Source organism: Schistocerca serialis, chromosome 9 (genome assembly GCF_023864345.2).
Source record: "Schistocerca serialis cubense isolate TAMUIC-IGC-003099 chromosome 9, iqSchSeri2.2, whole genome shotgun sequence".
NCBI lineage: Eukaryota > Metazoa > Arthropoda > Insecta > Orthoptera > Acrididae > Schistocerca > Schistocerca serialis.
The window spans coordinates 418,276,716-418,291,482 of NC_064646.1; the positions used below are offsets into that span (position 1 = coordinate 418,276,716).

At 44.2% G+C, this 14,767-nt stretch overlaps 1 long non-coding RNA gene across 1 annotated transcript; it reads right to left on the reverse strand.

Moving 5' to 3' along the window:
• Positions 1-6,897: 6,897 nt before the first annotated feature.
• Positions 6,898-13,183, reverse strand: LOC126418695 (uncharacterized). The gene is made up of 2 exons (XR_007575888.1): positions 12,841-13,183; positions 6,898-8,971 (listed from the first exon to the last, which is right to left on the reverse strand). It is a non-coding gene; the product is annotated as an uncharacterized LOC126418695 (long non-coding RNA).
• Between the last annotated feature and the right edge of the window lie 1,584 nt (positions 13,184-14,767).

The following is a 14,767-nucleotide window of genomic DNA, read 5'->3' on the forward strand; positions in this document are numbered from 1 at the left end:
ACCAGAAGTCTTGTTCCTCCTGCTACCGAACTTCACTATTTCCCACTATATCTATCTTTAACCTATCCATTTCCATTTTTAAATTTTCTAACCTACCTGCCCGATTAAGGGATCTGACATTCCACGCTCCGATCCATATAACGCCAGTTTTCTTTCTTCTGATAACGATGTCCTACTGAGTAGTCCCCGCCCAGGGATCCGAATGGGGGACTATTTTACTTCCGGAATATTTTACCCAAGAGGACGCCATCATGATTTGACTATACAGTAAAGCTGCAAGTCCTCGGGAAAAATTACGGCTGTAGTTTCCCCTTGCTTTCAGCCGTTTGCAGTACCAGCACAGCAAGGCCATTTTGGTTGGTGTTACAAGGCCATATCAGTCAATCATCCAGACTGTTGGCCCTGCAACTACTGAAAAGGCTGCTGCCTCTCTTCACGAACCACACATTTGTCTGGTCTCTCAACTGCTGAGTCATGGTTATGACAGAAAACGACTAAAAGAAGGGATCGGTTAATCACATCGTGATATATCCTGGAACGATCTATTTGCTAATAGAGGACAATGTATGTGCGTGTGAAGCGGGGGAGGGGGTGAAGGGAATTGTAGAAGAAGACCTAGGCATGTATACAGTAAGCAGTTGCAAATTGATATAGGTTACAGCAGTTTTTCAGAGATGAAGAGGCTTAGGACATAGTAGCATGGAGACCTGCATCATACTAGTCTTCGGACTAAAGCCCACAACAGCCCTAACGAGACACAATGTGTGAATTGTGCAACTCAGACCGTTGGTGCTTCTGTGATATTTTTTTTTTTTATTTTTTATTTTTTTTTGCTGCGTGGCCGGCCATACTCTTTTTTAGAATTGAGGATATAATGTAAATCCATTGAAATACTTCAGACGACTTCATGATACTTAAATTGCCTAATTGTATTTGTTGCATATTTTTACGAAGTTTATTAGGGGATTAGTCAAACCTTAAGGTGGCTACTAATTGCCAAAGTCGATAATGTGAATATTTTATACATTTAAGTTATCGCAAACGGCTGTGGCCTACGTGAACATTATGCTGACGACTGTGCTACGGTCATTTGAGGAGCGTAATAGTAAACTCACGTTGATGTCTAGGCCACCAAATTCACCCGATGTGAATCCAATGGAACACATGTGGGACATAATCGGGCACCAGACCCGCGCCCCCCATAAAGTTGGCTCGGAAGTTACGGGAGTTGAGGTATGTGTTGCCACATAACTTGGGAAACCTGTCAAGGTCTTCTCGAATCCAGGCCACGCCGACTCGCAACTGTATTGCGATCCGTTAGTGGACAACCGCAACACGCTATTATGTCTCATCAGTATATAATGGAAATGTTTCTGGGGTTTGTTCAAGCTCGTTGTGAATTCAATGTGAACTTATTTTAGCGTGAAACGAATGACGGAGACATAGAGGCTACGAAAAATTACTGAAAATTGTAGCCCCCAACAGCAGCACAAACGGCAGGGACCTACGGCAAAGGCGTTTGGACATTCAAAGGTGTGTACTGTAGTGCACATTTAAAAAGCTACTGTTGGTATGTAGCCTCCAAATTCGTGGAACTAAGTTTTGGCTTTCAGCGACTGCCACAATCAATAAAGCAACGGTTTTATTTCGTCGTCATTGGAATTTGATTCAATGAAAATATTCTATACTTTTCCTCTGGTGGCATAGATACGTTGCACAAATACGCAAACACCAGATGAAAAAATAACACGATCGTCATCCTTCCCGTCCACGCATAGGTAACCGTAGATTCCACTTTGAAGAATGTGTAACTAGTTAAAATACGTCACTAATTTTGTAGAATAGAGAAAGTTGCTCGATTTTTTAAGCCTCGCTGCTTTGCTGGGCAACTGCGGATCATCCATTAGTATATACTCGTACGTGTATCACATGTATCGACGTACGTCTCCCAGGAGAAAAGTTAAATAGTTTTTCAAGAAGTGGAAGTGCTGTTCATAGGACAACAATAATCAGAAGAAGGAAAAATCCCATTGAATGTTTATCGCGTACGCTACAGTATGTTCTCGAATTCGGTCCTTAACGATGGCAAGCTGACAACACGTCAACCTCTCAGTATCCTCATACATAAAACAAATAGTTCTCTGCGTATCATTTAATGAACGAATTACGAGCTCTCGAATTTCTAATTTCACATTTAACTTTTTATAATCTTCACTCCATCTCCAAAGGAAATGGCGAACTGTGGAGGAGTATGACTCCATGACCATAAAAAAAACACTCCGTCTTCAGGCCACAAGTGGCCCATCGGGACCATCAGACCGCCGTGTCATCCTCAACTGAAGATGCGGATAGGAGGGGCGTGTGGTCAGCACACCGCTCTCCCGGTCGTTATGATGGTTTTCTGTGACCGGAGCCGCTACTATTCGGTCGAGTAGCTCCTCAATTGGCATCACGAGGCTGAGTGCACGCCGAAAAATGGCAACAGCGCATGGCGGCTGGATGGTCACCCATCCAAGCGCCGGCCACGCCCGACAGTGCTTAACTTCGGTGATCTCACGGGAACCGGTGTATCCACTGTGGCAAAGCCGTTGCCACTCCATGACCATAGGACGCACTAAAATGATTTTGATAATAATAATAATGAGTATTATTAATATTAATATTATTATTATTATTAATCCCTGGTGCAAGTCTTTCAACTGGACGCCACTTCGGCGAATTACGTGTCCCTCATCTTCCCTAATTATCAAACCGAGAAAAGAAGAGCTATGGTTTAGCGAAAAATCCAAACAACGTGTCGTTTCTGACGAATTTCACACACAGACACACACACACAAACCGAACATACTGAGCTTCTGTGCTGGCGAACCGAACAGACTGAGCTCCTGCGCTGGCGCTACTAGACCACTACTGTTAGATAAACTACATTCAGAGATATTGTAACACCATTATCGATTGTAAGTAGTTTATACAGTGTAATTATGTGTATGTAACTTTGAAGTGATTGTTCTGTACTAGTAAAGGTCTTTGAATCGTCAAAGGGAAAATGGAAGTTTATGTGTATATATTGTAAAGGTTTAATAATGTTTAAAAATAATGAAACGTCATAAAATACGTATTCTCATAAAAGGAAAATTGTACTTTGAATACTGTTTCATACTTAGGGAAGTTGAATTATATAAAGGAAAAGGTGTAGAGAACCCTCTCCGCTACGGAAGTTGCTTGGCCCGTGATAAAAGGTGGATTTGGCGGTCAAACTGGACGGCAAGAGAGAGAGAGAGCACATTACGCAATCTGTGGCCAGCGAGTTATACAGTCAACACCATAGGTGCCAAGTGAGGCATTCGAAGCCGATTTCTGTTGAAATTGCCTCGGATGTGGTTTCTGCTATAATGTGGTGCTCTTGTATTATGGAATGGATCTAAACTGATTAATACGTCGCCAAGCAGAAATTTGGAAAGAGCCTTAAAGTGCAAGAGGTGAGACCAGACAGCCACCACGTGCTTGCCACCACTATTGCGTCACTGCTCCGATAACTTCAGGAAATCAGGATGTATTTTAGTATGGACCAGTACATTTGTGTGTGTGTTTTTCAATAACAATTTCAGTGATAAAAATATTTGTTTGAAGTTTGAAATTGCCCTGATCAAGAAACCTATACAGGGTCCTATCCTAAACGTGTTAAAGACCGAGTATCCTGTTTCTGAATAATCAGTGATTTGTTTCGACTTTGATTGTGCCATAGTTTCTGTGCTAAAGTGTATAAATGGTGCTAGTTAAACCTCCTGCTTTTCAGGTAATGAAAAGGGCACATAATTTGACTTACAGAAAATTTGATTTTGCCTCGACTATTACCATATACTAACTTCTGAAGTTAATTTGAGAATAACATTTGAGTAAATTGCTATATAGTTTTGAAATATAAACAAATTCAAGTGAGGTTACAAATTAACATTAGTGAAACAGTTACAAAATTTGCTTGCAGATTAAATGATAGTTTATGGCCCCACTATATTCTTCTCTATAATGAGAAAGTTAAACTAAATATTGATTTTGCTAAAGGAATCTGAAGTATTTCCATAAAAGAGAGAGCATATTGCATTTGTGATGTTTGTGTGTTAGTTAAACCAGGACTATTGGCATGATTCACCTAGTCTCATGATTTCTTTGATAACATTTAATTAATGATTGAGATACTAATTATTATCAATAGGAGTAAAATTCCTTTTTATCTTTCTGTGATTGCTAATTTATGCTGATGGTAACTACTGCTATACACTGTTCAGTTCGCCTGGTAGTCGTCTGTGTTCATTGTACTTTACAAAGAGAAAAAGAATGGCAGTCCTTTTTGCAATATTGTATATAAATTCTTTGAACTTAATGTTTCAAAATTATTTTGCCTGATTAGGCTGGCGACCGTTTGTTATTTCATTCACGAAAACTTTCGCTAATTCCATTATTTTCAAAATTAAAGTATTTCTACTAATTGCCATTTATACGCAATTCACGTTCGATACCCTCTGTCCATTAGGTAAACACACGGTCGAACTTCAAAATTCCTTCAAGAGAGTAACACTTATTGTATGTTAACGCCATATTTGGCTCAAAGTACGTACAGGTGTTATAATATGACTGCGTATTTCGCATCATATTATGAAGAATGCGTCGTTTCATTAGTAATGATAAGTGAAAGAAATTGTTCAACGTTGTGTTTGGTATTAAGCGTTTTTTTCTTTTTTAACCCGACTCCACAGCCGAAGCTGTGCTCGACTGTGATGAAGCCGTGTTGGAAGAAATTTTTACTGCCATTATTCGGCTAACAAGGGGCATGTAGTTCCATGTCAGAGAACTTCGCACCAGCGTCCTGGATAAAATTCTAAAACTCTCGTTTCTGTCCCATGGAGTGAGAGCGTGTGACACAGCTGATGGTGCTCCATACGTCAGACCTGGACGTAAACCCGGGGGGGAGCTACGTGTTATTAGAGTTGAGTAGGCCATTTGCCTGAACCTGACCCCACCCCCTCTCTTCTCAACACAGATCTGACACCACAATATACAAATCCCCATTACAGTCACGAAAACTCGTAGGTACACTTAGCAATAATTCTCATACATCTTGTGAAAATGGGCCGTTGTACGCGAAGGAAGGTAACCCTTTCCGGCTGAACAATCTCTCTAGGTCTCTCATCCAGCAACGCCAGACAAATCTTTATTTTTCATCTATTATTTGTTTATACTGAAGAAAAACATCACAACACCAAGAAGGAGTTTTGCGACATAAGCGGAAGTTGGTAGGCGTGTTTCTACATCCGAAAAATTATGTATATTCAGACTTCGAGACAGTCGTATAAGAGTGGCGCTAGTAGCACCACTATGAGTATGCAAATCAGGTTTGCTCTAAATAGACGCTGTGCTGTAGTTACTTTTGAGACTGGACACGGTGAGTTGATCTTTGTCAAGAATGCCTTTAAGGCGACAAAGACACTATCATCCACATCTCAGTGACTTTAAACGAGGTCGTATAATAGGGCTACGAGAAGCTTGATGTTCTTTCTGCGACAATGCAGAAACACTTGGCATGAATGTAGCCACTGTAGGTGATTAGTGGCGGCGGTTGTCACGAGAATGCATAGTCGCAAGAAGACCGGGCTCGGGCGGCCACGTGGCACTGTCTAGAGGGAAGACCACCGTTTTCGGCATATGGCTTTGGCGCATCGTATTGCATCTGCAGCAGCAATCTGAGCAGCAGTTGGCTCCACAGTGAACTGTTAAAAATCGGGCACTTCACGGGCAGCTCTGAGCAAGACGCCCTGTAGCTCAGATTCCACAAACCACAGCCATTTACGACTTCAGTTGTTTCAAGCGAGATTTCATTGTAGGGCAGCGTGGAGGTCTGTTGTGTTTTCTGATGAAATTTGGTTCTGCTTCGATGGCAGCGATGGCCGAGTGTTGGTTAGAAGAAGGCCAGCTGAGGGCCTCCAACCAACCTGTCTGGTGATAGACACACTGGACCTACACCTCGAGTTATGGTCTGGGGTGCGATTTCGTATGACAGCAGGAGTACTCTCGGGGCTACTCAACGCACCCTGACGACAAATCTGTACGTCAGTCTGATGATTCGACCTGTCCAGCTACTATTCATGAACAGCATTTCAGGGATTGTTTTCCATCAGGATAACACTCGTCCACATACCGTTGTTGTAACTCAACATGCTCTGCAGTGTGTCGACATGTTGCCTGGCTTACTTGATCACCTGACCTGTCTCCAGTCGAGCACGTATGGGACATCATCAGGCGGCAACTCCAGCATCACTGACAACCAGCATAACCGCCCTGTACTGACCGACCAATGGAATTCCATCCCAAAAACTAACATCCGGCTCCTATAGAGTACAAAGCATGCCCATTTCCATGCTTGCATCCAACCTTCTGGTGGTTACAGCGGTTATTAATGCACCACCATTTCACATTTGCAATGACATATCTTTCACTTACATTACTCTCTGATCTTGCAGTGTTAATCACTTAAATATGTTACCTAGACATATGTATTCACGAAATTTCATTACTAAATGGTTCAAATGGCTCTGAGCACTATGGGACTTAACTTCTAAGGTCATCAGTCCGCTAGAACTTAGAACTACCTAAACCTAACTAACCTAAGGGCATCACACACATCCATGTCCGAGGCAGGATTCGAACCTGCGACCGTAGCGGTAGCGCGGTTCCAGACTGTAGCGCCTAGAACCGCTCGGCCACAACGGCCGGCAAATTTCATTACTCAACATTAATTATTTTTTGGTGTTGTGATTTCTTTCCGTCAGTGTATTTGCTAGAGAGTGAAAAACAGGAAGGAGCATAAGGTGAACGGATAACGACAAATCGAAAACACACAAAAAATGTACAAAAATTTTATTACTTTTATGTCGTCTTTTGTGTATGAATTACAGTTCACTTTCTCATCATGAAAAGTATCAATTTATACTTTAACAACAAAAGAAATATAATATTCCTATGTAACGTGGGAGCACCTGCCCATAGTTTTCTTTATATCTGGTTGGTACAAATGGTTCTAGTGAACTGTCTGCAGTACTTGAATGACAGAATGTCAGAAAAGAGACGATAAGGGCAGACAGAAAATGTTTAAATGAAGTATGGCAAATGCACGGGAATCGATTACTCAGATACAAAGTCCAAGTGTTTTCATATATGTAGACACGTAGAAATGAAGTATTTACTCACAACGTAATTTGGACAGCTGATATTCAATACCTTCCTTTCTCGAAATATAACACACTTCAGAAAACATAATATAAAATTTAAGTCCACCTCTATCGGTTTGTGTTCAGCACCACATTTGCTCTCGTTTCCTGTGTATCTGTAAAAGTGTGTCTTAACGCCACATCTCTGTTTATTTCCCACTTGTATGTGGCTGTGACTCAATAGCTATTAGCACATCATTTCCCTGAACTACTGAACTGTTACATTCGTCAGAGGAATGATAGATTAGCATGAAGTCACACGGCAGTGACTGCACTGTTAATGGGAAATTCGGTGTCTAAATTTTATCGATAAAATTAGAGCACACAGACAAACGACTTGGTGATTTAATACTGGATACGCCCATTATCAAACATAAGGTCACTGAAACAAAAGGCATTTATAAAATATGTCGTATATGTCTTAAGTATTTACTTTTTCTGCACTTGCTCAAACTATAGCACATTTCTTGTATCGAAACATATAGCATTATAGCAAAAAGTGGCAGATAGCAAACACGTATTGGACATAAGTGTAATATGCTGCAGTTGTTGCCTCCAGAAATAAAGGACAGGTACGTATTTCATTTTAAAGGAGTGCTAAGTTCCTCAAATACTACGGGTCATTTTAAAGGAGTGCTGAGTTCCTCAAATACTACGGGGAAAGAATAACGCTGCGTTCTCATTCGCAGTTTTCACGCTGTAACTGTGCCGTAGCTTTTTCGTACTTCTTTTTCATGTTAAAAAGTGACAGTATACCTCTAAATGGAAGAAAATGAGCTTACATATAATTTTTTAAAGATATGTGCGTATATTTTGGCACTTATTATCTTGTATTTCGCATGCAACATTACTTTTTTCCATTTTAATGGACGTCCTTTTATTATGAGCTATTAACGAAAACATTTTAATTTGATGATTACGAACCGCAGAACAAATGTTTTTGTAGCTCATGAATAAAACAGTCTGTTCACCAGAGGAATATTCTGCTCCTCACGGAGATTAAAAGATTGGAACCCAGACATTACCTTAAGCTACGTTTATCCAAACACACCTCACTGATCACCGTAAGCGTTTTTTCTGCCAAATGTCAGGTCTTGATGGATCTAAACCCACATTATAATTTGATACAACAATACTGATGCTTTGATAGATTGGGTGCGGTGTGATAAAGCGTCTAGTCCTTTAATAAGGCGAGTTCCAAGTGCTCTTTTGACTAATCGTTGCTCCACGAGCAGAAGAAAAAAAGTAGTAGAGTTTCGCCGACTAAGAGGTTTCGACGAGCGGAGACGAGAGTGTTGAATAAAAAAACATAACTGATGAAAAGTTCAGGTCCTCAGATGACTATACGCCTTCACAGAGTTGTTAGCATAACAAAAGAGCGAGGAGGGGAGCTGAATAGAAGTGCTGCGCTGGACAGTTCTGCGGCGTCATCGTCGAGCCTCGGCGACCAACTACGCCTCGCAGACGGTGCCCTTGATGAGGTCTTTGACGGCCGTGGAGAAGATGCGGTAGTTGACCGTGTTGGGGTCGAGGCCGCCCTTGTACACGTAGACGGGCAGGCGGTCGGTGAGCACCCAGAGGGTGCCCTCGGCGTCCACCTTGAGGTCGTTGGGGAAGGAGAAGCGCTCGCCGTCGCTGACCAACAAGTGCACGTTGGCCGGCTCCAGGGGCTTCTGCGTGTTCCAGCACGCCACGCCGTTGCGGTTCAGCTGGAACGGAAACAACAACACAATGTGACAAACATTCTGACAAATATTCCATGAAATGTCAGGAGAACTGTCGGACAACTTTCTGCCATGATATTTCGGCGCAGAGTCTTCTGGCCATCTTTAGGTGAATACTGACAGCAACGGCACTGCGCTCAAATATTTAAGACAAACGGCGCATGCGCATCGCCAGCTGGACACACCACGCATGTGCCGGCGGGATCTTAATTACGTGAGCTTAGTGCGTTTCCTATCAATATTCACCTGAAGAGGCCAGAAGATTCGGCGTCGAAATATCATGGCAACAAGCTGCAGACATCTGGTAGTTCCCGCGAAATTTTATGAATAATCTATCTATATCCGGATCCCGCTCCAGCTACTGCCAGGTCTAGGCGCTGACGAGTCCTCTCCATTTGGCTCGGTCCTCCCACCACTTTTCTTCCTCCACTTGCTGCCAGGTCACACCTTTCCACAGATATTTCCACTCCCATTTTCCACTGTGTTCTTGGGCGCCCTCTAGGTCTTTTTCCATCCATCATAGTTCTTCCATAATTTTGGGGAGAGTCTGGCGATGCATCCTCTTACCATGCCCATACCACATAAATCTCTTTTTTTCAATTTCTTCTCTCATACTTTCTTGTTTAAGGTCCTTTCTAATCTCTAAATTCCTTACTCTGTCCATTCTTGTTTTTCCCTTAACTGCTCTGAGAAATGTCATTTCCCCTGCTTGCAGTCCCTTTCTGCCATTGTCCATGTTTCTCCACCATAGGTGACAATAACCTTATAGAAAAGGAGTTTCGTTTTTTCTAAAACTTCCTTAATCCAAATCAGGTGTTTTATTGTTTGGTAGAAATTGCCTCCCTTCTGTAACCTCCTATTAATTTCGTTGGTTATTCTTCCATCACTAGATATTTCACTCCCTAAGGAAGTGAAACTTTCTGCCACTTTGAGGGGTTCTCCATTCAAGGTAATATTTCCGTTGATCCCTTTCCCTCTTCCAACGCTGTTGCGTTCCTCCCACCTTTGAAGCTATTTACCCAGTTACACATGGTGCAGTCACATTACTGTAACTACCTGCCAAAACCTGAATAGCCACCTCTTGCACAGACCGCTGAAGATGTGCAGGAGACTCAGTGAGGTTCTGGAAGGTACCAACAGGGCTGTGAAGCCATGCTGTGACCAGCTGCACTAGGTTTCTCTGTTGAGCATCCATGGCACGTATAGCCCGATCGCTGTGGTCCCGTAGATTCTCCATTGAGTTTAGGTCCAGCGACTTTGATGTACAGTAAGCTCATCCTGGTGCTCTTCGAACCACACACGCAGTGAGCTGTGTGACACATTGCATTGCCCTGCTAGTAGATGCCATCGTACTAACGAAAAAGAAACTGCTCGTCGGCGTGGACATGGTCCACAAGAATAGAGGAATACTTATGCTGATCCACTGTGCCATCCACGATGATAGCTTACTGAGGAAATGCCTCCGGTCTGGACCCTTCTGACACTTGTTGCAGGGTGTTTGTTATCAGAGGTTTCACGAGATTCATGCCAACGGCCTTCTGTCTGATGAAGCACAGAGCGTGATTCATCTGGAAAGGCCACCTGTCGCGTCTCGTGAACGTCCAGTTGCGCTATTGACCTGCAAATTTCAGCCTTCTTCGCCAATGAGCAGCAGTGGCCATGGATGCATGAACCAGATATCTCCTGTGGAGGCCGACACGCAGCAACATTTACTGAACGGTCATTGAGGAGACACTGTTTGTAAGCCCTTGGTTCATCTGGGCGGTCAGTGGCTATTCGTCTGTACACATCTCTTTTGCGGTCAGAATGTACTTTAACCAAGGCGACACTCCAACAGGTTACAAACTTAACCATTTCGACATGCCTCCACCCTTAGACCGAAAGACAATAATCAAGCCCCTTTTGGACATCAAATAAATTGCTCCGTTTCCACATTCCCCTAACACACTTTATATACCCTCCACTGCTAATGCTGCCATATGGTGTCTGAGAGTGGTTACTGTACATTGATGTCGAAACTAGACGACGGTCTCTTTAATGTTACTGGACCGTCTGTAAGGTGGACTTTATACCATGGTGCAACTCGTCGTTTTTCACCCTCACAAACATTGTCAGATGGAGCCCTGGTCTACAGTGGCTCGTTACAGAGTGTCTGTATTTCGTTTCCATTCTGCCGCCGATTTCTCTCGTACTGCACGAATGCGAATTGACGGTGGTTCAAATGGTTCAAATGGCTCTAAACACCACGGGACTTGACATCTGAGGTCATCAGTTCCCTAGACTTAGAACTAAAGCTAAGAGACCGGCCGGAGTGGCCGTGCGGTTCTAGGCGCTGCAGTCTGGAACCGAGCGACCGCTACGGTCGCAGGTTCGAATCCTGCCTCGGGTATGGATGTGTGTGATGTCCTTAGGTTAGTTAGGTTTAATTAGTTCTAAGTTCTAGGTGACTGATGACCTTAGAAGTTAAGTCGCATAGTGCTCAGAGCCATTTGAACCATTTGAACCTAAGACTTAGAACTTAAACCTGACTAACCAAAGAACATCACACACATTGATTCCAGAGGCAGGATTCGAACCTGTGACCGTAGGAGCAGCGCGGATCCCGACTGAAGCGCCTAAAACCGCTCGCTCACAGGGGCCGGCAACGGTAGTTCACTGCGCGGGGTAGCCGTGAGGTCAGGGGCGCCTTGTCACAGTTCACGCGGCTCGCACCGTCTGAGGTTCTCGTCCTACCTTGGGCATGGGTGTGTGTTTGTGTGTTGTCCTTAGCGTAAGTTGCTTTAAGTTAGATTATATAGTGTAAGCTTAGGGACCGATGACCTCAGCAGTATGGTCCCATAGAACTTACAACAAATATTTGACGGGGTTCAACCCCTTCCCATTTACATCCGATAGGCATTGTTGTGTAGTCAGCGCGTACACAACTTTCCCAATAGAGCGCGCCCTGCTAAGCACAACAGCGCAGGCGCAGTGCTCGTCCGTCTCCGCACTACGAGATGGCGCTGTCTTACAGACGGACCAAATTCTGCTTCCGCCGATCTGCGTATTAATATGTAATGCAGCCAATGAGATTGCTGCTAACGTAGAACCTTTTCTGCTCGCGGATCACACTCGCGCAGTGATACCTGAACGCTCGAGGTATTATAACAAGTGTACAGACCTCCGATTATTCAGTCTGCATTAGTCTGTAGTCAAGTTTCAGTCTGCGCCTAGTAAGATTATCATATTCCTGTACATAGCCATGAAGATAAATGAATAGACACTTTGTCAGGTATCAGAGATATGAGGATACGATTAACGTACCAAGACCAAAGGAACTTCAGATTGTCAATTGTAAATAGCATCCCGCACCAAGTTAAGTTATTTTTGTGCTTGTTATTATTTTAATAAATGTGTGTGAAAATTAATCAAGTTGTGTTTAAAGTTGATCACCGTCAATCTGCTACTCTAAGCGTGCAAGTGGCATTTCTATCGTCTGACCTAACGGCAGAAGATAAACACGCCACGATAAGACCACGAGACATATTGCCCACACTCGCCTGCTTCGTTGGAGCGACAAGTCGAATAATCTTATGGTGTGTGTGCTGTAGGTCTTAGAGTATGCACACCACAGGCATCAAGGGTAACCCTTTGCGCGACCGTCAGTAGATAGAAGATGCTGTTTTGCTGCATTTTTTTCGAAGTCAGCAAACCCGCTTACTGCAAAACGTAGTGCAACTGGGGGTGGCCATTCCAACAAGTGTCCTTTCCCCGGATACCGCCTGTGGCATCCACGATAGCCACAGGAGGAACGCAGAGGTGCAGGCGGGCAATGGCACAGTTTACCTTTTTGGTGTCAGAACGGTGATACGCACCTGCGTGAAGAAGAGCACGCCGGTGCCGAGGTCGAGGTAGGAGGCGGTGGCCTGCGTGTCGTTGCCCTTGAAGCCGAGGTCCCGGTAGTGGTAGTAGGAGTCGGGCCCGGCGGCGAGCGCGGCCGTGCGGTTGCGCAGCACGCCGGCCGGCACCGAGAACTCGCGCAGGCTGGACAGCGCCTGGAAGAAGACGGTGCGCTCGCCCTGCGCGTCGGGCCGCGACAGCGCCACGCCGAACACGCCGTCCGTCCACTGGAAGTTGACGTCCTCCACGCGGTGGTTGCCGTGCAGCGGGTCGAAGTGGAAGTAGTGGTGCGTCACGCGCCACGCCTCGTCCGCCTCCCAGCTGCAAAAAGGGTCCGCCAAATCTGCAGGTCAGGCGGCGTCTACAGCTGTGGCCACATGACTGCTGTGCAAAGGAGGATTCGTAGGATCCCTTTCAGACTATTTCTCGCACACTGGACTCGCATTAGGGAGGACGACGGTTCAATCACACGTCCAGCCACCCTGATTTAGGTTTTCCATGATTTCGATAAATCGATCCAGGCAAATGCCGGGATGGTTTCTTTGAAAGGGCACGGCCGAATTCCTTCCCCGTCCTTTCCTAATCCGACGAGACCGATGACCTCGCTGTTTGGTCTCTTCCCCCAAACAACCCAACCCCAATTATTTCTCGATTGCACCACTCTCGAATAACACATGGGAAAAATTGAACAAATGGTTCAAATGGCTCTGAGCACTACGGAACTTAACTTCTGAGGTCATCAGTCCCCTAGAGCGTAGAACTACTTAAACCTAACTAACCTAAGGACATCACAAACATCCATGCCAGAGGTAGGATTTGAACCTGCGAGCGTAGCGGTCGCGCAGCTCCAGACTGTAGCGCCTAGGACCGCTCGGTCACTCTGGCAGTCGAAAATTGAACATCTAAATCCTCGTGTAAAAGCTCTAGTTCCTCTCATTTTATCGCGATGGTCAGTGAGATGTTATTCAACAAAACTCTGCCGCATTCTATGGAGAAAGTTCTTGATCGAAATCCAGTGAAAACATCTCGCCACAACGAAACACCTCTTTATTGTAACAAACCTATACAAAACGAGCTACCGTTCTCTGAACTCCTTCGATGTCTTCCGATAACCCCATCCGATAAGAATCCGCGCAGTAACACTACATAAGAAGAAGACAAGCGTAGTATAGGCATGAAACTTCCTGGCAGATTAAAACTGTGTGCCGGACCGAGGCTCGAACTCGGGAGGTTCGCAGAAGAGCTTCTGTGAAGGTAGGAGACGAGGTACTGGCAGAACTGAAGCTGTGAGGACAGGTTGTGAGTCGTGCTTGAGTAGCTCAGTTGGTACAGCACTTGCCGCGAAGGCACAGGTCCCGAGTTCGAGACTCGGTCCGGCACACAGTATTAACCTACCAGGAAGTTTCATATCAGCACACACTCCGCTATATTCTGGATACTATAGGCAGTCTAGTTACTTCATTGTGTCTTCTATGCTTTCTGCCAATAAAGGCAATATTTGATTCACCTTACTCCCATTCCAATTTAAGGTGTTCATGATGATAATCCCTAGGTATCTAGTTGAAAGGAGAGCCATTAAATTTGTCTGGTCTATCGTGTAACTGATGTTTTCAACAGTGTAAAACGGCTCATCGGATTCTATCTTACATCGCTATATATATATATATATATATATATATATATATATGACGCACCAAGAAGGAATTGTCCAAAGGGGACGGAAATCGGTAAATGTGATGTACATGTACAGAAAAACAAACGCTTACAGTTTCAAAAAAATTGGATGATTTATGCAAGAGAAAGAGGTCCATAAAATGCGTAAGTCAATAGCGCGTTGGTTCACCTCTAGCCCTTATGCAAGCAGTGACTCAGCTTGGCACTAACTGACAGTGACTGTCCAGT